The sequence below is a fragment of the Cetorhinus maximus genome, chromosome 4 (genome assembly GCF_964194155.1).
Source record: "Cetorhinus maximus chromosome 4, sCetMax3.hap1.1, whole genome shotgun sequence".
In the NCBI taxonomy this organism is placed as follows: domain Eukaryota; kingdom Metazoa; phylum Chordata; class Chondrichthyes; order Lamniformes; family Cetorhinidae; genus Cetorhinus; species Cetorhinus maximus.
The window spans coordinates 40,337,058-40,360,808 of record NC_135882.1 but is presented as its reverse complement, the minus strand read 5'-3'; the positions used below and the strand labels follow the sequence as shown (position 1 = coordinate 40,360,808).

The 23,751-nt window shown below is 44.7% G+C and overlaps 1 protein-coding gene and 1 pseudogene across 1 annotated transcript in view; one reads left to right on the top strand and one right to left on the bottom strand.

Annotated features, from left to right (window-relative positions):
* Positions 1–23,751, top strand: part of itga9 (integrin, alpha 9) — a 574,702-nt gene that overhangs the window by 283,887 nt on the left and 267,064 nt on the right. The window lies entirely within an intron of this gene.
* On the bottom strand, positions 7,526–7,625 carry LOC144680134 (U6 spliceosomal RNA; annotated as a pseudogene).

Below are 23,751 nucleotides of genomic sequence, written 5' to 3'. Positions count from 1 at the left end.
GCAACCTTGAATTTCAGCTGCATCTTAAAGCTGAGCCTGCACTTTAAAAAATTTTTAACCATGGATCAGAAATCCACTCTTCCAGATTAATTTGGATTTATGAGGCCCAGATCAATCACATAATTGGGGACTTAAGGGAAAAAGATTGCTTCAGGTCTGGAAAACAGACAGAAGCTGAACAAGTTAACACACTGCTTTATTTAGTAGGTACATTATTGATAGGCAAGAAATCAATGAATCGTCTGCTAAATTTGAAGAAGTACCAATATCATTTGATGTTTAACCTAAGAAATAACAAAATCTGCTAAAGGGATAAATTTAATAAGTGTGTCCTGCAGCCAGGAGAACCTGTCAACTCATTCATTAATGATATGTACAGGATGTCTGAAGGCTGCGATATGGAGACGTAAAATCTGAACTTATCAGGGATAGAATAGTTGTAACAGCACCAAATGACGCACTCTGAAATGCTGAAAGCGAAGGAAGATCTAACCCTTGAGAAAGCTATCCAAATTGTTAGGCAGTCTGAACTCCATGGGCAGCACAGGTCCATTTTAAGAGGGGAAAGTAAACCATGGTAGAAGGGAAACCCCACAGTCCAATTAATCAAATGGCACAGAAACAGAGACACTCCGGGCCAAGAGATGCAATACCTTAACTGACCAGTAGAGCCAGCACTGTGGAGCAAAGTGTTCCCACAAGTAAGATCAATGTCCTGCAATTTCAGCTCAATGCTTTCAATGTAACAGGATTGGATGCTTCAGCAAACTGTGCAAGGCCAAAACATCTAAACGCACAGAAGACCCAAAGATGATTCATGAGGACGAGATTGCACACCAAGGGGACACACACACATGCTCCTTGGGTGAGATTGAAGATCTTCGATTTTTGTTTTGGAGTGCAGACATTTCGGTTAGCGGCCATCTCAGAAACTTCAAATTGGACAAGGGAGCCAGTATTACGGTCCTGTCGGACAAAGAACCATGGCTGAGACACCTCTGGCTTCGAACAGCAGACACACCACTCTAGGGCCTGGAGGAATCCAACTTCCTTACCTTACCTTACCGATATCTTATGTGGCAAACAAATCTTCGAGCTGATCATCCCTAGCCAGCCTTTTTCCCTCTTGAGCAGAGATGCCTGTGTAGCCCTGAATCTCCTCAACATGGCAGGAGATGCCAAGACAGCCACTGCTGTAAATTATACAGAACTGCAAGTTCTCGAGAGCTCAAATAAGAAAGAGTATCATGACTGGGACTTCAGTTATGAACTCTCTTCTCTCTTTGCAGAGGAGGTTTGTCAATTTTCGTTACAGGTGTCAGAAAGCCCTCATTGGTCAGACCAAACTATCACTCAGATGGTTACCATGATGCCTCCAGTGAAGGATAGACAAAAGAACAACCAGTAACCAGAAGAGCCTCAACCTCTGGCTTCTATGACTGTTGATGAGGTCAACATTGCGACCACAGAGCAAACGCTGCAACTCCTAGTCAGCATGAGAGTGCAAGAGTTTCCCTGCAACAACGTAGTGTACCACTCCTCTGACAGTAGTGTGAACGAGATGTGGAACGGGTATAAGGCCTCTCACTGCCTGAACCTATCAACTCAAGAGAGTTGAAGGGGGAAGATGGGCTAAGAATAAAGATGCAAATACAAGGGGTAAATTAGAATAACTTGAAATACATCGGATAAAGACTTAGTGGGAGGTGTAGTATAAGGGTCCGGAACATATAAGGTTAACGTGGGACTGAGTACAGTCCCACCCACTTAGTGATCTAAGAAAACACATGACCCGCACATAGTGGTCAGTCTGGTGTAGGACAGAGCCATGTGCATAAGCAAGCATGGAGACAGGTCCTAGCTTGAACCCTTTATTGTATGTATGTACATAGTTCTTGTAGTCAATAAATACATATTGTTAACCTACTTGAGACTACAAAGACTTCATTAAGACCTACTGAATATGCAACACACTATAACATTAAGAACATAAGAAATCAGAGGAGTATGCACTTTGGTCCCTTGAGCCTGCTCCATGATTGAATAACATCATGGCTGATCTGGTCACGGCTTCAACTCCACTTTGCTGCCTGCCCCCATAACCCTAGACTCCCTTGTAAATTAAATTCAGTCTTGAATATATTCAGTAACCCAGCTTCCACTGCTCTCTGGAGTACACAATTCCAAAGATTAATGACCTTTTGAGAGAAGAAATTCCTTCTCATCTGTCTTAAATGGGAGGCCCTTTATTCTGAATCTGTGCCCCGTAGTTCTAGATTCCCCCTCGGAATTCGATGTATTTCAGTAAGATTGCCTCTCCTTCTAAATTCCAATGAGTATAAGTCCAACCTGCTCAACTGTTCCTCTGTAAGACAACCCCTTCATCCCAGAAATCAACCTAGTGAACCTTCTTTGAACTACTTCCAAACCAAGTATCGATAATAATAATGCAAGCCGCCTTAAACGAGAAGACCAAAACAGCACCCAGTACTCTAGATGTGGTCTCATTGACGCCCTGTACATTTGTACCGAGACTTCCCTAGTTTTATATTCCACCCCCTCGCAATAATTAATTGGGACAAAAATCTGAATGCTAGGAGAAATCGGTTTGAATAATACACTGAATGAAGGAAACTCTTGTTCAAAAAAGTATATTTAGAATTGTATGAAAGATTACATTTTATGCAGCCTCCTGGTTGACAGTTTCCTGATCTAAAATTTGACACAATTTTTTTTCCCCTTGTGCTTTGAACAAAGTAATGTGCCATCTTATGCATTCACTGTATGACCCAAAATATGCAGGTCCTTTAGCTATTCAGGTAGATAGTTCTTCCTGCCTTTTATTCCCCCAATTTTATGGGTTTTAAATCATTCAGTTACTGTTCTCTTCAGCCTAGCTTTACTCTGTCCACTTGGAAACCTTTAAAATAATTGATCAGTCAATCAAATGGTAAAGGAGTTGAAAAAGAACATGGTTGTAAACCTTGAAGTGTTTTTCCACATCAAATGTGAATGGGTGACTGATGGATATATAAATTTGTTGGCAGCTTCCTCCTACACCCCGGAATAGAACTCCTGAATTGAGAAACTTATTTGCGGCATGCTAACAATTAAACTCACAGGGAAATCAAACACAGGCTGATTGCAGGTTGCAGACAATTCTGTACTGGTCAGAGCTGTTTCTGCCATTGTGTTTCCAAAGGAAAATGCTGATGGCCTCAGTTTCCGTCTTAGAATTATTGAGAGAGTAAAGAGGTCAGTAGACCTTTGGTCAAATGTAGTGTTGTACTTGGGGAGGCCTTTATCATTCTCTAATAATTGCACCACTGGTTCACAATTTATAGCACCATTGAGGGATATTTGCTGCAATACAGGCTAGTCAGTACTACTAGATCGCTGAGCCCTGTGTTTATCTTTGGACTATTGGCACAAATTTCACATCCTAATGATTTTTAGTTTAGTACTGAACAACTGGAGGAAGGGCTGAAATACCTTGGAGACTCAGGTAAAACATTGAAAGGGTGGGAGGTTAGGAGCAAGGCAACATGACAACCTCAAACCTGTGGGAGGGTCATTGTTCAGTTTTAGACATCGCCATAAATCTAGCAAATAAAAATAAATATGATGGTTATTGCCCTGCAGGTGTCCATGCCATCTTCCCCACCCACTATCACAATATAAACTCTCAGCCATCAATTTCCAAATCAGTTATGAATATAATAGCTTAATTAAAGACCAGGAAGTGTACTTCTTTGTTGCATTGACTGATAGTTAGATGCCCTATCTATGCAATGGATTTCCAACTATATCCTGCCCGGTACCTCATCACACGATGAGGGCACATATTCTGAACCCTCTGAGTTTGGAGTCCAATGTTCTATTACTAAAGCTACCCGGTGATAAATTAATGGCAGATATGACCAATGAGATGGTGCATCGTTGTGCACAAAGTGCACATGGAACCATAATGGATGTTTGCAGTGGAGGTAGAGGCCATTTGGTTCATCATGTTTGTGCTGGGGCAATGCAAAACTTACTGTATGCTGTTGCTCTCTCCAATACCCTGTGGCTTCAAATATTCATTTACTCTTCCCTTAAAAGATGCAATGGTCTCTGCTTAAATCGCTCCCTGTGATAAAGCATGACAGGCCTAAATAACTCTTTGTCTAAAGAAATTTCACCTTTCCTCTTTCTATTAGTGACAATTTTAAATTGATGGCTTCTCTTTTCTGGCTCCCCGACTATAGAAAATGTCTATCCCTTTTTCTATCAAAACGCTACATATTTTAAAAAATCCGTTACACAGGTTATTCTGTGATTTAACCCTTTAAGGAGGAAGATGCAGAGGCCTTTCAATCACATGGAGGGTGTAACACTTCCTCCAGTAACAGTTAGCTCATGCCTCCTGTGTGTTATTGACGTTGCCAAAGATGTCATATAGTTGATTTGTCCAGCTGTTTCTGTAAAAATACAGATTGTTGTCATAGAATGATCATTACCCATAAATCATCACTGGGAGTTTCCTGAGGTCTCAATGATTTCCTTCCTTATAGTTTATAGATCAGCAAGGCATAGTTTCACGAAAACATCAGCTCCCTGCTTATAAAAAGTTGATTAATTATTCAGTTTGTAGTTGGAAATAGAGAAAAAAAATCACAGTAAAATATATTTGATCTGTTTTTAACAATGCTGTATTTCACCTTCTGAAAGTGCCAGTATATGGGCTGTTAGAGCTGAGAGTACAATGATACATCACCCAATTGCATGGATGCTGATAAAGAAAATTAGTTACCACGGCCATTAGTTTAACCAAGTCTAGACAACAGGACCAACAACCAGTGCAGCAGCTCAAACCAATTCGATAAGACCATTGATTTGCAGCCCGGCCACCCTTTTCTGCAGCTCGTCAGCACAGTGAAAACCTGGATTAAAAATTTACCATAAAACCTTGTGTATATGTCACCCCCACATTTTATATAAAATCATCTCAGTATTGATGTATGTTACTCCCATTTATTTGGATTATTGGATAAATTATACTTTTTCTGGTAAAATTGTTGCTTGATTGGGGAATGGAATGGAATATTGAGAGCAGACGTTGGCAATCTGGGTTTGAAAGAGCTTACTTTTTTGAGAATTAGAACTCTAGTTTTGTAACCCTTTCTCTGATATATGTTTCCTCTGAGTACTGCTCTGGCTAGGGCTTTGGATAGGAAGATTTGTCCTGTGGTCCTTTCTTCTCCTTTCAAACTCTGAGCTAAGCAGGCAGGAAGAAGGATGTTTTACCCGCTGGTTGCAATGGTGGGTTTTCATGGTGTATTGTCCCAATCCCACCTCATTAACCATGCATTCCTAGGAAACATGCAGTTTCGTTGGAGAGCGTACTCAGATTTACCCGCCATGCTGTCACTTCGCTGCTTCCCCACACCGGATGCCGTATTTAAAGTGCAGCCACGTGTACACCTCTCAGTGCTTCTAGCCCAGGACTGCTGCACAGAAGACATGGCCCCGAAAGGCAAGAAGACTGCAGCCCCTCAATTCAGTGATGCATCCCTGGATCGCCTTTTGGTCGCCGGGGAGGCCTGGACCGATGTCCTCTGGCTGCAAGAGGGGCAGCAGCAACACCAATCCGGCTTGGGAGGGGGTGGCAGCGGTGGTCAGCGCCATGCTGCCCACAAGAGGTCGGCCATCTAGTGCAGATAGAGGATGAACAATCTCATCAGTGCAGCCAGGGTAAGTCAACCATCTCATTACTCTAAACTCCCACACCCAAGCCCATCACACATTCACTGGCATCTCACTCACTGCCAGCTCAAGGGACATAACCACTCACTCTCTCACACACACCCTCACATCACCACCTGGCCTCATCTCCTCTGGAGTTTGCCTCCTCATCCCATCCATGGCTCCACTCAGCACACATATATGCACGCCTGACATTCTTTTCATTTGGCTGGGCATGCGCCTTGTTCAAACTCTCTCCATCTGTCTTTATGCAGGACAAGATCGCACACGCTCACTTGGAGAGGTCCCCGACCTAGGGAGCAGTGCTGGACATCAAGGTCCACACTCCCTTTGAAGACCGCGCATTAGAGCTGGCCGGGAGGATATGGATCGTTCGTGCGATGACGGCGAGGTCGGCGCCAAATATCCAAGTGAAAATCATGCACCAGATCGTGCCTCTGGTAACTCAACTCTGACTTCATTGTTCTGTGTACCGGGCGGCCATGCACAAACAATCTCCGCTTTCTCTCATAGGCACATCTACCACATCACTCTCAGGCAAACTTGGCCCCAACTCCAAAGCCGACAGTAACTCGGATGTCGAACCTGAGGACAGCACCCTTGAAGATCCATCACAGCACTCACCCACAGCTTCCACCAGTGCAGCGACACACACCTTGGTGGGACCTACATGTACAGAGGCTCAGGTTCACCATCTGGTGAACACAGCACATAATCCGTTCCACAGCAGGCGGAGGCAGGGACACCCAAGTTCACCGGCACTTGGAGGACTGCTGGAGACAAGGAATCTGCTGAGTCTGAGTCAGATGATGAGCCTCTGAACTCAGTCCTCAATCAGTTGTTGGAGCTGCAATGACAATCACAGGAACAGCAGGAAGGGATGACAGTTGCACTCTTCAGATGGCATGGCACGATGGAGGAGTCCACCCACCTTCAGTTCGAGGCAATCGCGCCATTATGCCAATGCACTGAGGTCATCACTGGTAGGATGGCAGCTGCCATGGAGACCTTGGTCTAGGACAATGGTCCTGCACTGCTGCGTGGGCTGAACCCCATCGCCGATGCCATTGTTGGCCTCCAACAGTGTCAAAACGAGAGGGATGAGGGGCAGCTCGATCTCATTCCAACTTCCCCTTCTCCCCAAGGAGCCAGTCAGGGGCCCTCAGACACCCATAGGGAGGAGGAGCAGCAGCTCGACACCCTGGGGCCATCTACTCAGGGAGTGTTCAGCCCATCCGAATCCTTTCTTCCTGTGACCCTAGCAGCTCCAGCTCCACAGGGCCGGGAGGGTGCCACTGCCACACGGCAGGACCCCGAAAGCAGGCCGGGGCCCTCCAGGTCTCGAACATCCAGAAGACGCCCACCAAGGTCATCACAGTTAGCAGGCTGCCTCCAACTCCGCTGTGGATGTCGGGAGAGCACCAAGACGTAGCGGCAGGGTCAGGGAGGTTAAGAAGATGTAACTCTTTTCGAGTCAAAACAAATAGACTAAATTAACAAATCAGGGATAAATTAAAAGCAGTACCTTAAAGGGAAACTGCAAAAACAAAGACAAAATTCAAAGGAAACTTACCAACATTAAATCAAACAGGTCTATAAAGCACCCAGTCTCCGCAATGCCCACCGAGCACGGAAGCCTCGACGCTGCCGGCAGGCACCATGTGCCCCCTCTCCAGAGACACCTGGCTGCGAACATAGCCGCGGAAGAGGGGCAGACAGTTGGGTCGGACAACCCCCTCAACCACCCGCTGCCTGGACCTGTTGAAACAAGGAGGGCTTCCTTGTTTTTTTTTCTTTCACGAATTTGCGTGTCATCCTTGCGCAGGGGCCATGCTAATCTTCTCTGTATCGTTCCAATTTTAGTATAGCCTGGGCACAGATGTTAATCACTTTTACTTAACATTCATTATTGTAAATAACCTCCCAAGGATGTCTCTTTCCCTTTGGTTCCTTGTTCTGATGAGCAGTGTTTGTGTCACTCAGATGTGAAACCTTGGCCCCTGCACAAGATAAAGGCAGCTGTCTCAGTCCAGGGCCTCTTCCCAGCATACTGATGGCATACCTTCACAGTCACTGGACACATCAGTCATGCCTGCACCTCAGTGGTGCTTATCATTGCTTCCAGCATGTCCTGGGCCGGCAGCACAGAGTTCCGTCATTCTGTGTGCACTCTCAGCACCTTGGAGGTACAGCCATGCCACCCCCTTGCCTATCTCATCATCTGTGTCCGGTGACAGTGTGGTCCTGAAGGGTTCAGCTCATGAAGGAAGCCATAGGACCAAGAGAAGTTAAAGTTTCCCTGCTACTTCTCCATGATATGACCCTGTTCACAGAGCACCAGCGAGGTGCCTTCAGCCAGACAGGAGTCAGATATTCATATAAGCTGTGTGAGGATCTATGGAATGTCCCCGCTGCATATTGTCATCATCCTCCTGGAATGTAGGGACTATAGGTATCTGCTTCGTCTCCATAACAGGAGCCTTATCACAGAGGGTATGTGCACTGCCATCAATCAGACTGGAGTCAAACATTCACAGATGCAATGTGAGGATATATGGTGTATCCTCACTACATGTCGTCATCATCCTCCATGAATCTAGCAACTATGAGGGCCTCCTGAGCATGCCTGCCTCATCTGGCCAGTGAGATGGCCTCATCGCCATCATCCTCCTCATCAGAGGAGGCCTTCCTCCATCTCCTGCTCAGCTAGCTCCTCTCCCTGTTGCAGTGCCAGGTTGTAAAGGGTGCAGCAGGTGGTGTTGATGTGTGACACCCTCTGTGGACTGTATTGCAGGGCTCCCCCAGACCGGTCCAGGCACCGGAACCTCATTTTCAACATTACGATGATTTGCTCTACCAAGGTGCGAGTTGCAGCATGAGCCTCCTTCGCTCTGCTGCAGTCTGAGGCTGCTGCATGGGTGTCATCAGCCACATCCTCTGCGAGTAGCCCTTGACCCCGAGGGTCCAACCCTGCAGCCTCTGCAGACCCTGGAAGACATCGAGGATCCGGGACCAACTGAAAACCCCTGGGAACCTTGCTCAGACCTGCAGGATGTCTTTGTGGTGGTCACACACCAGCTGAAAATTCAGCAAGTGGAAGACCTTGTGGTTGACGTATTTGATTGCTTGGTGCCATGGAGATTTGAGCGCCACAAGAGTGCAGTTGATAGTACCCTGCACCCGTGGGAAACCTGAGATCTGGGCATGTCCCAGCACTCTTGCTTCCTGGCTTTCCTGATCTCGGCCAAAATGTACAATATTGTGTGCCTTCGCGAATATGGCTTCCTGATCTCATGGATGCATTTGTGCATGGAAGCTTGCAATATCCCACAGAGGTCACCTGTGGAGCTGTGAAAGGACCCACTGGCATAAAAATTGAGCGCCATGGTCACTTTCAGTGCTGCTGGGTGTGGATGCCCTCCGTGTCCCTGTGGTGCCAAATCCTGCAGTAGGTGGCAGCTGTGACTGACCAGTTCCCTGGACATGCAGTCTTTGACGAGACTGGTTCTTCATCAGCTGCAGGAATGACAAGCGTCAGCTATAGACCCTGGGCCTAGCTAGGCGCCGACCAGTGACAGCTCGCTGTGGCTCTTCAGCAGCGTGCATGGTGCTGCTGCTTCCTCTGTCCAGCCATGAGGCATACAGCTAGGTCACCAGGCTCCATATTCCTGATGTACTCCTGCAGATGAAAGAGAGAGATGCGTTGGGTGTACTAAGAACCTCCCTTGGTTAAGTATGAAGGCCCCTTAATGCATTGCAGACAGTGCAGACCACCACTTGGATGGCCAGAGTTTAGTGCGCTGCACGGCTGTCCGAAACCCCATCCGCCTCTGCTCCATTTCACTTGACCAATTGTGAGCAGCTTTGCCCACTGGACTGCATGCTGTGCTCTCAGCTCAGGCACAGGCATTCTCCTAACCTGCACTGCAAGGCTGCACTGTTAGCTGATCCAAACCTGAAGGATGTCATTGCAAGGGGCTGTGAGCACCTCCACAGGTGACTGCTTCATGGCCAGCTTTCACAAGGAGATTGTACAACTTGCCCAGTCATCCAGTTGTTCTGTAGTCCACTAAAACACTCATTAGATTGCACTGTATGCCCAAAGGGTGAAAAGCCATGGAGCATTTGGTGGCACTTTTGTGCCTTTGCGTTGCTGAATGGGCAAATAAGCTAGAGGCCTGACTCCAAGCTTGTCAGTGTGGCTGTGCCTGAAATGTCTCAGCTGTGGAGGAATGGTCACTTTAAACAAGGTATCGCTAATGTGTGGCCGCTTCCCTCACCCACCCCCCACCCCACATGTGCTTGTGCACTGCCATCAACCACAGTGCAGCCCTTGCCCTCATAACTCACCCCCACTGCAGGGCAGCCTTTGCCCCAGCACGGCCGTGTCACCCAGGCTGGAAAAAGTGACTTACCTCTGTCCGCACTTGAGCGCACGGCGCCTCAACCTTGAATTCCAATAGGCGACCCTTGCGAGTGCTTTGCAGCATTAGTTTGCACTCACCTCAGAGTCCCCCTCGAAGTGCAGCTCGCCAGGTGCACACCTTATAAGTGCTGTTGTGAACCATGCAAGCCAACGTGCCCAGATGATCCAACACGGGGGGATGATTCCGCCGAGCAGGGCTTATAATGATATGTAGATGTATTAAAATGAAGCGCCCGACGTCTGGCACCATTGATGGGAGGAGCGGACAATCGCAAACTGGTTTCACGACATCGTGAAACCAATTTTGGCCTTCCTGCCATATTGTCCGCACATGCCCACCATGATGCCTGATGCCAACAGGCATGGGAAATTCTGCCCTCTCTCTTTTCAGCCTGCCTGCAAATGGTATTTTCCTATTTTCAGAGATTAACATAAACTATGGGTTTACTCTGAAGTGGATTTTATTGCAGCATTCATGGGCCAGGTGAAACATTTTGATTATATGGATAATATTGACAGAGCTATCACTATGATTATCACCATCATTGTTGTATTCAGTTTCACTTGGTTCAAACATGGACGAAAGAGCTGAACTCAAGAAGTGAGGTGAAAGTGACTTCCCTTGACATCAAGGCAGCATTTTCATTGGGAATCGGGGAAATTTCTCCACTGGTTGAAGTCATAGCACAGAGGAAGATGGTTGTGATTGTTGGAGGTCAATCATCTTAGTTCCAGGACATCACTGCAGGAGATCCTTAGGGTAGTGTCCTAGGCCCAACCACCTTTAGCTGCTTCATCAGTGACCTTCCCTCCATCGTAGGGTTAGCAGTGGGGATGTTCGCTGATGATTGCACAATGTTTAGCATCACTTGTGACTCATCAGATATTGAAGCAGTTCATATCCAAATGCAGCAAGATCTGGACAAAATCCAGGCTTGGGCTGAAAAGTGGCAAGTAACATTCGTGCCACACAAGTAGCAGGCAATGACTATCTCCAACGAGAGAATCTAATGATCGCCCTTTGACATTTAATGGCATTACCATCGCTGAATCCCCCACTATCAACATTATGGGGGTTACCATTGACCAGAGACTGAAGTGGACTCGCCATATAAATACTGTGGCTACAAGAGCAGGTCAGAGGCTGGGAATTCTGAGATGAGTAACTTCCCATGACACTTGCCATTTTGCGGATGCTGGAATGGGGGTGGTTCATGTTTTGTGCATACACATTTCACAGAGGCAACTGGCCATTTAAATCAGCAGCTACTTCCATTCAAGTGTGCAGAGTTGACCTGGTATGAGCAGGTCTGAACTTTAGTGCATCTCTTTGGAAAGAGGTACGATACACTTTGGACACGGTCCAAAGAGACACCTTTGGGGAGGTCGTGTGAATGTATGAATTAGGAGCAGGTGTAGGCTATTCTGCCCCTTGAGCCTGCTCTGCCATTCAATATGATCATGGCTAATCTGATTGTAGCCTCAACTCCACATCCTGCCTGCCTTATAATCTTTGACTCCTTTGTTAGTCAAGAATCAATCTACCTCTGCCTTAAAAACATTCCATGACCCTGTCCCCACTGGGAAGAGAGTTTCAAAAACTCGCAACCCTCTGAGAGAATTTTTTTTTCTCATCTCCATCTTAAAGAAGGAGACCCCTTAATTTTCAACTGTGTTCCCTAGTTCTAGTCTCTCCCACAAGGGGAAACATCCTTTCAGCATCCACCCTGTCAAGTCTCCTCAGGATTTTATATGGCTCAATAAGGTCACCTCTCATTCTTCTAAATGCCAATGGATACAGGCCCAGCCTATCCAACCTTTCCTCATAAGATAACCCCGCAATCACAGGTATCAGTCAAGTGAACCTTCTCTGAACTGCTTCTAACACATTTATATCTTTTCTTAAATAAAGAGACCAAAATTGTACATAGTACTCCAGATGTGGTCTCACAAATGCCCTGCAGAATTGTAGCAAAACATTCCTACTTTTATATTCTGTTCCCTTTGCAATAAACGACAATAAATGACAAGATTCAATTGGCCTTCCTTTACCTGCATGTACTTGCATGCTAACTTTTTGTGATTTATGTATCAGGACACCCAGATCCCTCTGCCCCACTGAGCTCTGCAATCTGTCTCCATTTAAATGGTGTACTGCTTTTCTATTCTTCCTGCCAAAGTGGACAATTCACATTTTCCCACATTATACTCCATCTGCCAGATTCTCTCCCTCTCAGTTAACCTATCTATGTCCCCTTGCAGTCTCCTTATGTCCCCTTTGCAACTTAGTTTCCTATTTATCTTTGTGTCATCAGCAAATTTAGTAACCACACATCTGGTCTCTTCGTCTAAGCCATTGATATAAATTGTAAATAGTCGGGGCCCCAGCACTGATCCCTGTGGCACTCCACTCATCATATCTTGTCAACCTGAAAACGACCCATTTAGCCCTACTCTCTGTTTCCTGTTAGCTAGCCAATCTTCTATCCATACTAAAATGTTACCTCCTACACCATGAGCTCTTATATTACGTAGTAACTTTTGATGTAGCACCTTGTCAAATGCCTTCTGGAAATCTAAGTATAGCAAATCCACAGGTTCCCCTTTATCTATCTTGATTGTTACTTGCTCAAAGAACTCCAATAAATTAGTCAAACATGATTTCCCTTTCACAAAACCATGTTGACTCTATCCAATTACATTGAGATTTTCTAAGTGCCCTGCTATAACCTCCTTAATAATAGACTCCAGCAATTTCCTTACGATAGATTTTAAGCTAACTGGCCTGTAGTTTCAAGCTTTCTGTCTCCCTGCTTTCTTGAAGAGAAGAGTCTCGTTCCCTATTTTCAGATCTGATGAGACCTTTCCAGAATGTAGGGAATTATGGTAAATTAAAACCAATGCATCTACTATCTCAGCAACCTGATTCCAGGATGAAGTCCATCAGGATCTGGGGACCTGTGCTGGCCAGAGAATGGCCGGGGAGGCGGTGGCATAGTGGTGTTGTCACTGGACAATTCCAGAGACCCAGGATAATGCTCTGAATCCCACCGCAGCAGATGGTGAGATTGGAATTCAATAAAAATCTGGAACTAAAAGTCTGATGATGACTGTGAAACCGTTGCTGATTGTCGTAAAAACCCATCTGGTTCACTAATGCCCTTTAGGGAAGGAAATCTGTCGTCCTTACCTGGCCTGGCCTACATGTGACTCCAGACCCACAGCAATGTGGTTGACTCTTAAATGCCTTATGGACAAGGGCAATTAGGGATGGACAATAAATGCTGGCCTAGCCAATGACACCCACATTCCATAAACGAATAAAAAAAACATGCGCACTTAATGGCTTTTCTTGTCCTGCACACATGTGCAGTTGGCTTCCTTAGCTCTTTAGACCAGGAGCTAGTCTGGTATGCATGCTCCTTCATGGTTTCTTAAAAAAAAGGTTTGGATCTTTCAAGCCAGATTTCACTCTGGGATCTGACTTAACCAGCATTAACATCAGCTGGGAGCGTAACAACAGGGCTTGAGGTGGCATGGTTGGCATGGATAGGGTATCAGGAGTGTGTGGCGGGTGTTAATGGGTGAGGGCTGGAGAGAGAAATGTGCAGCTCCAGACCTGGTTAAGTAAAAAAGAGCAGAGCAGCAATCTGACTGAGATTGCCACTTCACAGAAGTTCTGTTCCTCCATCGTGTAGTGTTGATCCAAGCAGCTAAAAATTCTAACACATATTCCCTCAGTACATCAAATATAGCCGGAGATAGAACTAGCTACGTGACTTAGATTGAGATACCAAAGGTAAAAAAATAGGTTTTTGGTGAATGTCTTCTTTTGTTTGTCTTAAGTATTCATTGTTGATTAAACAATGAAATAGTCTGTTTTATCAGGCTACCTATTGGCTATTTATATCTGCAGTTTAAAGAGCTTCTAATCCAATCATAAATTACCTTGCAAAACAGTTAAATATTTATCATGATTCAGTCATAATCAATATCATCTGCTTTTAATGTACTTACAAATTCAAATGAAGTTTTAACTTCGCAGTTGATAGGATACTGTGACTCTAACTGCTGCAGCTACAGGCCACTGTCATTTAATATGACCTACAAAGTTCAGGCAGAGATGTAATTCATTCCCTGTAAGCTATAAAATGTAGAAAGTCTGGGACATATTACTAGGATTGTTAAGTAGAACACATTTTGCAGCACTCTCTGTGGGATAGAATTGTGAAGTAGAACTCCAATACCTGACAGGGTATAGTTAAAATACACTATATTTTTATAATATATATATATTATCATGGCTACTTCCTAAAATTTTAAAAACTGGGCAAATATTTTAAAATGACTGAAGCCATGACTGGCTGTGACTTTCAAACAAAAGGATACCTTCTGGCAGTATCAGAGAAGCTTTTTATCTCTGAAGAGACTCTATTGACCCTGTGAGCGGCAGAAACCAAATTCAAAGGGAATTATATAAAGGCCATCTACATTTCTTAATCCAGGCCTGGCCAACAGAATCTTGCTAGGACAAAGGACCCTGCAACTTCCTTTCCAATTCTTAATGGGTGAAACATTAACAGTCTGAAGAATCCAGACAAAGGAATATTCATCCTTCGTCAAATCCAAAGTGGAGAGGTGGGAGTCACATGACCCCCCCGCCCCCCCCACAAAAAAAAAATAGGTGGGAGAACCAGTGCTGTACTGCCAATCTGTGTGCCATCCTCCATCTAGCAAGCAGCTGCTCAGAACAAGGGCGTGGTCCAGGGGAATGCCTGGCTGCCATCTACATAATTTCTGCTGGAACTTCTGACCTTCTATCCCATCACCGACAAGACTAATTAATCTCTACATACCTAGCACATTGTGGAAGTCACCTCTACTGGAAAAGTGAATTATCCAGCATCAGTCTTCCACCTGCTAATCTCTGAAGGAATTGGACTTTGATTCTGGACTCTGGACTCAAGTGAAACAATAATTCTTCATTCCGTGGTCTTTGCCCTGTAAATTTTTCTTTCTCTATCCCTCTTTATTGTATGAATGCACCGGGGACTTCGTAGTAACAACCCTCCTCCCGCATTTTGAGTGTGTGCGAATAAACTAACTCTCTGAGTTTACCCTATCTTGAGTTTTCTGTGGTGCTATTAATTAAGTTGGATCACACCAAAATTGAGGGGTTGGGAAATACAACACCACTTATAAAAGGGGAAATCTGTTTACGGATGGGCGGTGAGAGGAGAAATCAGGACTGTTTAAATTAAATCCCCTCCATAACAGTATTGATATCTGTGCTTACACTAAAATTCAGCCTCATGGTGCTCAACAATGCTGACCCCCATGGTGCTTGTGGAGTCAGTGGGAGGACACCACATTAGCATTAATTGGGTAGAAGGAGGTGGCATAGTGGTATTGTCACTGGGCTAGTATCCCAGAGACCCAGGATAATTCTCTGGGGACCTGGGTTCAAATCCTACCACGGCAGATAGTGAATTCAATAAAAACCTGGAATTAAAAGCCTGGTGATTGTTGTAAAAACCCATCTGGTTCACGAATGTCCTTTAGGGAAGGAAATCTGCTGTCCTTACCTGATCCGGCCTACATGTGACTTCAGACCCACAGCAGTGTGGCTGACTCTTAAATGCTTTCTGAACAAGGGCAATTAGGGATGGGCAAGAAATGCTGACCTAGCCAGTGATGCCCACACCCCATGAACTTGCTCATGCCTGTTGGATGATCCAGCACTCAGTAAAAGGTCAGCTTAAACCCCTTGACCCAACAATGATCCTTTAACTAGGGGGCCAGTGTGCGAAGTTTTACCTCTTTGATCATTCAGGCAACTTGCCTGGTGAGGTGCCTACCGATGGGGCTCACGTTTTACGCTTGATGAGGCTAATACAATTTCACCCACAGTACTACTACTACTACTGCTGCTGATGGTGGGTCCTGACTGGAGCTTACAGGCTCAGATTCCCAGCTTAGGGAATGGACCACATGTCCATCATTTGCCATGTCAGATATGGACAGAATTTCAACCTCTGACAAGGCATTGGTGAGACTGTTGGAATTTGTGGGGAATTGCTGGAACCTGGTCTCTGCCGTTTTCCTTGGGGGTTCTGCTGGTCTCACGTTTATTTTGGGGCCTAAGAAATTTCAGGACTTGTCATTCAAATGATATTTACAGTTCACAGTTCAGACATCAAATTGTCTTCTAGTTCAGTCCAGCTGTGTTTAGCATTTTTAACATTTAGTTTTCAATGAAAATGCTGCTGGACCTGAAGTTCACACTCTCAGCTTAACCAAAAAAATTACGTTTTTATTTGGGTTAGTACCAGATCTTTCCATCTAGCTATGAGGATAAATATTGCCAGGTAGAAGCATTGACAACTGGAAATGGGTGTTCACAAATCATGGTGCACATCCTATGTTTTCTATTCATTAATGGACTGAAGTCATGGTGACTGGGTTTCCCTATATGTACCCAAGTGGCAATGGGAGCTTTGGTTACATTTACCGTCTGATATTGGAAAAATTATTTTGCAATGTTCACCAATGCTATCCTCCAGGTAAGTGAATCAAAGAAGAAGAAAATAGTTCTTGTGCTAAATATGGCCAAAGTTAATCACTCGATGCAGATATGATTTCAACTTTTATTGAGAGAACCTATACAACAAAATCATAGCTCAGGAAGTCAGATGATCATTAAGAACAATAATCTGGGAAACATATATTAAACTTAATAAGGAAACTAGAGCTCTCCAGAAGTATTTTTGTCTTTACAGCTTGACCTGGTCTACTTTTGATGTACTAATGTTTCTCATTAGAGATAAATAGTTTTTAAAGAAGGGCATTCCTCTAATCTTGATTTCCTGCATGCAAAGTATACAATAGCTGGTGCAATAGCTCATGCTGTATGCCACTGTACCAATTATCTTGTGTATATAATTCAAAAGCAAACATGTATGAGAGGGTTATACTTATAAGGTCTATGTTGGAAAGGAAGTTAAATGCTCTCCTTTATAGACATCAAGTTGACGGATGTTAATACTGGTGAATGGACACTTCCTGTTTCAGGCATCCAGTGTCAGCATCATGCGCTTTCAGACTAAAACTCCTTCAACTTTGCTTTTATGTCTTGGGTAAGTGAGTTCGTTGGCCAACCAAACTCTAAATCCACGCCTTCCTATGTTCTCGTTAATTGCTGCTTGCAATCAAAAATGGGGAGCGACTGATGTAAGAATAAACAGTGATGGTTTATTGAGACATAGGGCAGAGCGCCAGATCATACCTGCTCACTCAGAAACCTCCAGGACTAGACATACAGTTCCCAGTTGCCCGTGCTGTACAGTGATTCGTCAGTGCTGTCACATGATCAGTACACTTGCATTCTCTTAAAGGGACAGGGCACCTCACTTTACCGCATCCCTCCCCCTTTACTTAAAAGTACAGCTAACAAGCTTAAAACACATTAACTATTTACACAATAACTATTTACAGGTCAAGTCTCTCAGGAAGCCACCTTTGATGGGTTGAGCATCCTAGCCCAACAACCTCGGCTGGTGTTTCCGAGACCTCCTTTTCAGGGGCAGTTGCCCGCTATGTCCCTCAGTGGATGATTTCACCATCTTCTGGGTGCAATCACCTTCACTCCTACTACCCCTCCCCTCCAAGCTGAAACAGATAAAGGGAAACAAGCATAAAGCAATACATCAGTGAGCTAAATGGTGTGTGAGGAGAAAGAGGAAAAGGGAAAAATAAAACTCTTCTTCTTCCTGCATGTCCTTTTCTTGGTGGCACTGACCTGTACCTCTGTCTTCTCTTTATTTTCACTGTTGGCTGGACTAGGCTCAGGCGCGAGCTGAACGCGAATGAGCTGAGTCGTTGGGTTTCCCGACAACTCTTCTGAGAATTCAGGGCCTTCTAGCTTTATAACCTCAGGGATTTTATGCAATTGCTGCTTCAGCTCTTCCAACTCTTTCCTATTCTCATTAATAATTTCCTGGAGAATTGCATAATGTTGCCCCCTTCTCAGCTAATTCGTTCCTTAACTCAGCCAGAGACAGGTTTAACTCTTCCTTTTCTTCTGCATACCAATTGGGAGCTGATTGAATTTTGTAGAGCATGGAAGTCTTTTAATAGATTTTCCATTTCCTTTCGAAGGATGCTGACTTCCGCTTGTACTCTGTCCCAGTGTAACACTTCTACGGGCTTCTCCCATTGGGTCTTTGCGTACTCATTTTTTCTTGCAGCAACAGTTCTGGTTTTGAATTGGGAACTTAGCGGGCCCTCAAGATTCATCTCTCCCAGCCAGCCCCTTCTGAGGAGACTCATTCCCCTGCCTGACGTTACAAATAATTTTGCAGACTGTTCTTCATATTGACTTGGCATACCCCTTTCATATTTATTTATTTGCCCGTGTATGTCCTCAGCTTTGTATCCGAAACTTCTAATAAAGGATGGGTTCCTTTACTCAGATATCTAAATGTATGCTCTCCAATGACGGACATTGATGCACCCGTACCAACTTTCATCTTAATGGGTTGTCCGTTGACTGTAATGACTGCTTGGATTGACTCAGTTCTCCCACTTTGAGGTTATATAATGAATAGATGTCAGATTCTGTTTCTTCTGGCTTTTCCATGAGGCATGAGGCATGTTTCATGATTTTTCCTTCTGCCTTTATAGTGTTGTTTTAGCCTTTCTCTGCAGTGCCACCTTATGTGGCCATGGCAGTGGCAGATAAAACACTCGACTTGTTTGAGTTATCGTTCGCTCACTGGAGGCCTGGACGTATTTCTCTCATTCATTTTGTGAGCTTTCACTGTGGTACCATTGTTTTTCAATGATCTGGAGCTAGAGAGTGTTTCCCGTCTTTCCTTGGAGTCCGAAGTTTTCGCGCCTTTTGCTGCCAGATTGTCCCGCTTGACCAGATGGACAGCGCCATTTTGTGTTTCTTTTATAACTTCGGAATTTCTAACAGCACTCTCCATCGTGGTAGCTAATTCTAATGCCTTACTGAAGTCTATACTAGGCTCGGCTAGCAAATGCCTTTGGATGGTATCATCTCCAGTCCCGCATATCAGCCGGTCTCTCAAAATATCATTAATGGCTACTCTGAATTTGCAATGCTCGGTTAATGCCTTTAAAACGGCCACATAGTCAGCTATTGTCTCTTCCAGAAGCCTGTACCATGAATTGAACTTGAAGCGCTGCATAGTAACTGGGGGTTTTGGTCTCAGGTGGCTCTGTACAATTTTTATTAACTCGTTGAAAGTCTTCCAAGTCTGGGCTGCTAGGTGACGTAAGGCTGTGGATCAGCCCGTACGTTTTTCTCCCACATGAGGACATAAGAATTGCTCTCTTCTTCTCCTCCCCTGCAACGTCGTTAGCAGTAAAAAGAACGCTAGGCATTCGACATACCGAGACCAGTCATCTGAAATGGGGTCGAATGGATCGACACGCCCAAACTGCGTAATTGTGAACGACTGCAAGGGGACTGCATTTCCAATAGGCTTTCCAGGTAAAGACAAATTTAGGCATTTGACTTACCACGGAATTGCCCTCTCTCTGGAGTGTCTTATAATTTCTGTCCATAGCCATTTTTCATGTATTTACCCTTTCAAATGTACTGCTGCTTTAAAAGCAGTCACCTTTTTTTAAACTCTGTCTCTGCAGCTGTTGGCTGTTCTCTGCTGGGTTTCGCACTCTTTTTGAGTTTTGGCAGAATCCCTGTGATCGCAGTTCTGCAGGGTTTTTAAAAATTTTAAACTCCAGCACTGCTTCCTGCTTCAATTGCCAACTGCCACCTATTTTACAAGTTAAGTACAGATGGTCTTTCCAATGCTTTGCTCACCTGTCTTGAAATTTATTTTCTTTTGTTCTTTATCGTTGCCGCCACTTTTATGCCTTGAGTAAATCATCAATTGCTGCTTGCAATCAATAACGGGGAGAGATTGATGTAAGAATAAACAGTGATGGTTTATTGACACATAGGACAGAGCACTAGATCATACGTGCTCACTCAGAAACCTCCAGAACTAGACTTACAGTTCCCAGTTGCCCACGCTGTACAGTGATTCGTTAGTGCTGTCACACGATCAGTACACTCGCATTCTTTTAAAGGGACAGGGTACCTCACTTTACCACATTTGCCATGGTCAAATAGTATAAAAAGTGTACGAAATATCCTAATTGGGGCAGAGCTTTTAATGACACCTGGATAAGAGGCCCTTACCACTCATACATACATCAGAATTAATCCTAAATGCAGGTAGCAGACTTTCTACATTCCATTCAACTCACCAGCTGACTCTGCTGTCATCCATCTTTGTTTCTTCCACATGGAATCACATGATAGTGAAGCACACCACTGACTAATGTGCAGAAGGGCATATCCCATGAGGGGAAAATGCATTAAACACATACTCCAGGCATACTGAAACACTAAAGGAAATGTATTCACTTCTATCATGTTTTGTAGGCTGCATTTCTTTCACTGTAGAAACAAAAGTGACAGTTGTCTAACAAAATGGCTATTTCCCACTATGCCTGGAGAGACCTTTTGCCACTGTACTTCAGGAAAGCTGCAATTTCCACAGCAATTGATGTTGTGTTACAGATGGCTGCTTGACAGTCATAGTGCAATAGCCATTATAGATGTTCACAGAGCAGTTGACCTGGCTGAGTTACAATGTAATAATGCCACTGATTGTGATTGATATTGTGTGTATTACGGTCCTGTCTATGCTCTAATTCCATTATGTAATGTTAAAAAAGACATGCATTTATATAGCACCTTTCACAGGATGTGCTAAAGTGGTTTACCGATAATGTAATAATGTACTTTTAAAGTGTAGACGCCATTGTAATATTGGAAAAGTACCAGCCAATTTGTGCAAAGCAAGCTCCCAAAAGCAACAATGTGATAACTTATTTTATGATGTTGATTGACAGATAAACATTGCCCAGGACATCAGGGATAATTTCCCTTCTCTTCTTTGAAGAGAAAAATGTAGCACTCCACTGGTCAACTTTGATTTTTATGCTCAAATCCCCAAATGGGACTTGATCCCACAACCCCCTAGCTCAGAAGCAAGAGTGCTGCCAACTGAGCCCTGACTCACACTTGTAAGTAATAGATATGGGTAAAAGTATATATGTTAGTGCCCTGGCACAGAGACTTCCTTGATGGGAGGGCTGATGGAACAAGCGGGTGGGTAGATCAATGTACTTAATTTGCAGCCCTCACTAATTTCTCGCTTTTATGTTTAACATCTGTAAAATTGGAGTTGCTGCCCTGTATGTTAACTTGTCCAATCGGGACCGCCCGAGGCTCTACACTGAGAGCACTAGCTTATATAATCATAGAATGGTTAGAGAACTGAAGGAGGCTATTCAGCTCTCTTTGCCTGCGCTGCCTCTCTGCAAGAGCCACTCAGCTGGTCCCGCCTCCTCTGCTTTATCCTGTAGCTCCACAATTTAAAAAAAATCTCTTTCGAAAATTATCCAATTCTCTTTTGGAGCCCACGAGTGAATCTGCCTCCACCACACTCTCAGGTAGTTTTAAAAAAAAATCTTTCATGGGATATGAGCATCGTTGGCAAGGCCAGAACTTGTTGCCCTGCCCATCGCCAATTGCTCTTGAGAAGGTGGTGGTGGGCTCCCTTCTTAAACCGCTGCAGTCCATCTGGTGTAGGTACTCTCACGCTGCTGTTATTAATGTTCGAGACACAGCAACAGTGTAGGAATGGGAATATTGTTCCAAGTCAGGTTGATGTGTGGCTTTGAGGGGAACTTGCCGGTGGTGTTCCCCTGCTTCTGCTCCCTTATCCTTGTAAGTGTTAGAGGCCACGGGTTTGGAAGATGCAGTCGAATGAGTTTTTGTGAGTTGCTGCAGTGCCTCTTGTATATACTGCTGCCATTGTGCATTGGTGATGGAGGGAGGGATGGAGTGCTGATCAAGAAGTCTGCTTTGTCCTGGAGTTCCTTGAGTTGGAGCTGCACTCATCCAGGCAAGTGGAGAGTATTACATTACACTCCTGACTTGTGCCTTGTGGATGTCTTTGGGGAGTTAGGAGGTGAGTTACTTGCTGAGAATTCACAGCCTCCATCTACCAAACCATCTTCCTTTGTGCTAGATATGACTCCAGCAAATGGACAGTTTTCCCCTGATTCCCATTGACTTCAAAATTGCTAGGGCCTCTTGATGCCACACTGGGTCAAATGCTGCCTTGATGTCAAGGGTAACCATTCTCACCTCACCTTTTGGCCTGAATCTTTTGGTCGGCATGCAGGGAAGAGCCATGCTCGACGTTGTGTAAAATGACGCACGGTGACATCAGGTGTGTGTCCCGACGTCGCCACATGTCATTCCGATCTTCAGTTTGGCGGGTGCGCAGCCGACTCCGGTGCGCACCCGCCGAACTGTCAAAGGCCTGTTAAGGCCATTTAAAAACTAATTGAAGTAATTAACAGGACTGGGCAGGCAAAGAGCCATGGGCGGGATGAGGTTTCATGAAAAGCTTATAAATGTAATAAAAATTTTTAGTAAAATTCATTGACATGTCCCAGCTCATGTGATATGTACAAATAATTAAAAAAAAAATTTTTTTCAGTTTTTCACAATGAAATTAATCTCCCTGAGGCAGCTCCGTGCCTCATGGAGATTTCTGCGCTCGTTCGCACACATGCACAAAAGAGCACAGGCCCCGACTCTCCCTCCTCCTCCCGCCCGCACAGGTAGCGCTGAGCACTTCCGGGTGCACGTCACACTGGGCGGGCCTTAATTGGCCCGCCCACATAAAGTGGCATTGTGCAACTGATCGCAGGCGGTGATCGGCTGTGTGCCCACCTGTGCCCGCTCCCGCCCAGCACGCACGACGGGGAGAAAATTCTCTCCCTTGAATTCAGTTCTTTTGTCCATGTTTAAACCAAGGCTTTAAGGAGGACAGGAGCCAAGTACCTGGCAGAATTCAAACTGTGCATTGGTGAGCAGGTTATTGTGGTGTAATGCCACTTGATAGCACTGTTAACGACACCTTCCATCACTTTGCTGATGATCGAGAATAGATTGTGGTGGTAATTGGTCAGAATGGATTTGTTCTGCTTTGTGTGGACAGAACATACCTGGGAATGTGCATCCCAGATCCTACCCATTTGCTGTGTAAAACAAGTTTTCTTCATGACGCCGTTTGGTTCTTTGCCATTCACTTTAAATCAGTGTCTTCTGGTGCAGCTTGTGAACTTTATCCTATCTCTGGCTATTCCAGGCTAAGACAGTTTTAAAGGCCAACTCTGCAGAGCTCAGTTATAAAGTAACCATCATAACATAGGTATTAGATGATCTTCACCGATAAAAGTCTTCATTTTAACCAGAATCTGATTAAATGTTCAGCGAATGCAGACATGTAAGGGAAATGGAGCCAGACAAAGGTTGGGATATTGAGCGATAGGATACAGGATATTGGGATTGGTAGATAAGAGATTGAGAGTTAAACTTGATGTTTCCTGGTTGTTAATACAATGTAACACAATGTTTTATTGTTTTCTAAAATAGTGTGATTACTGAGTACACTCTATGCTTT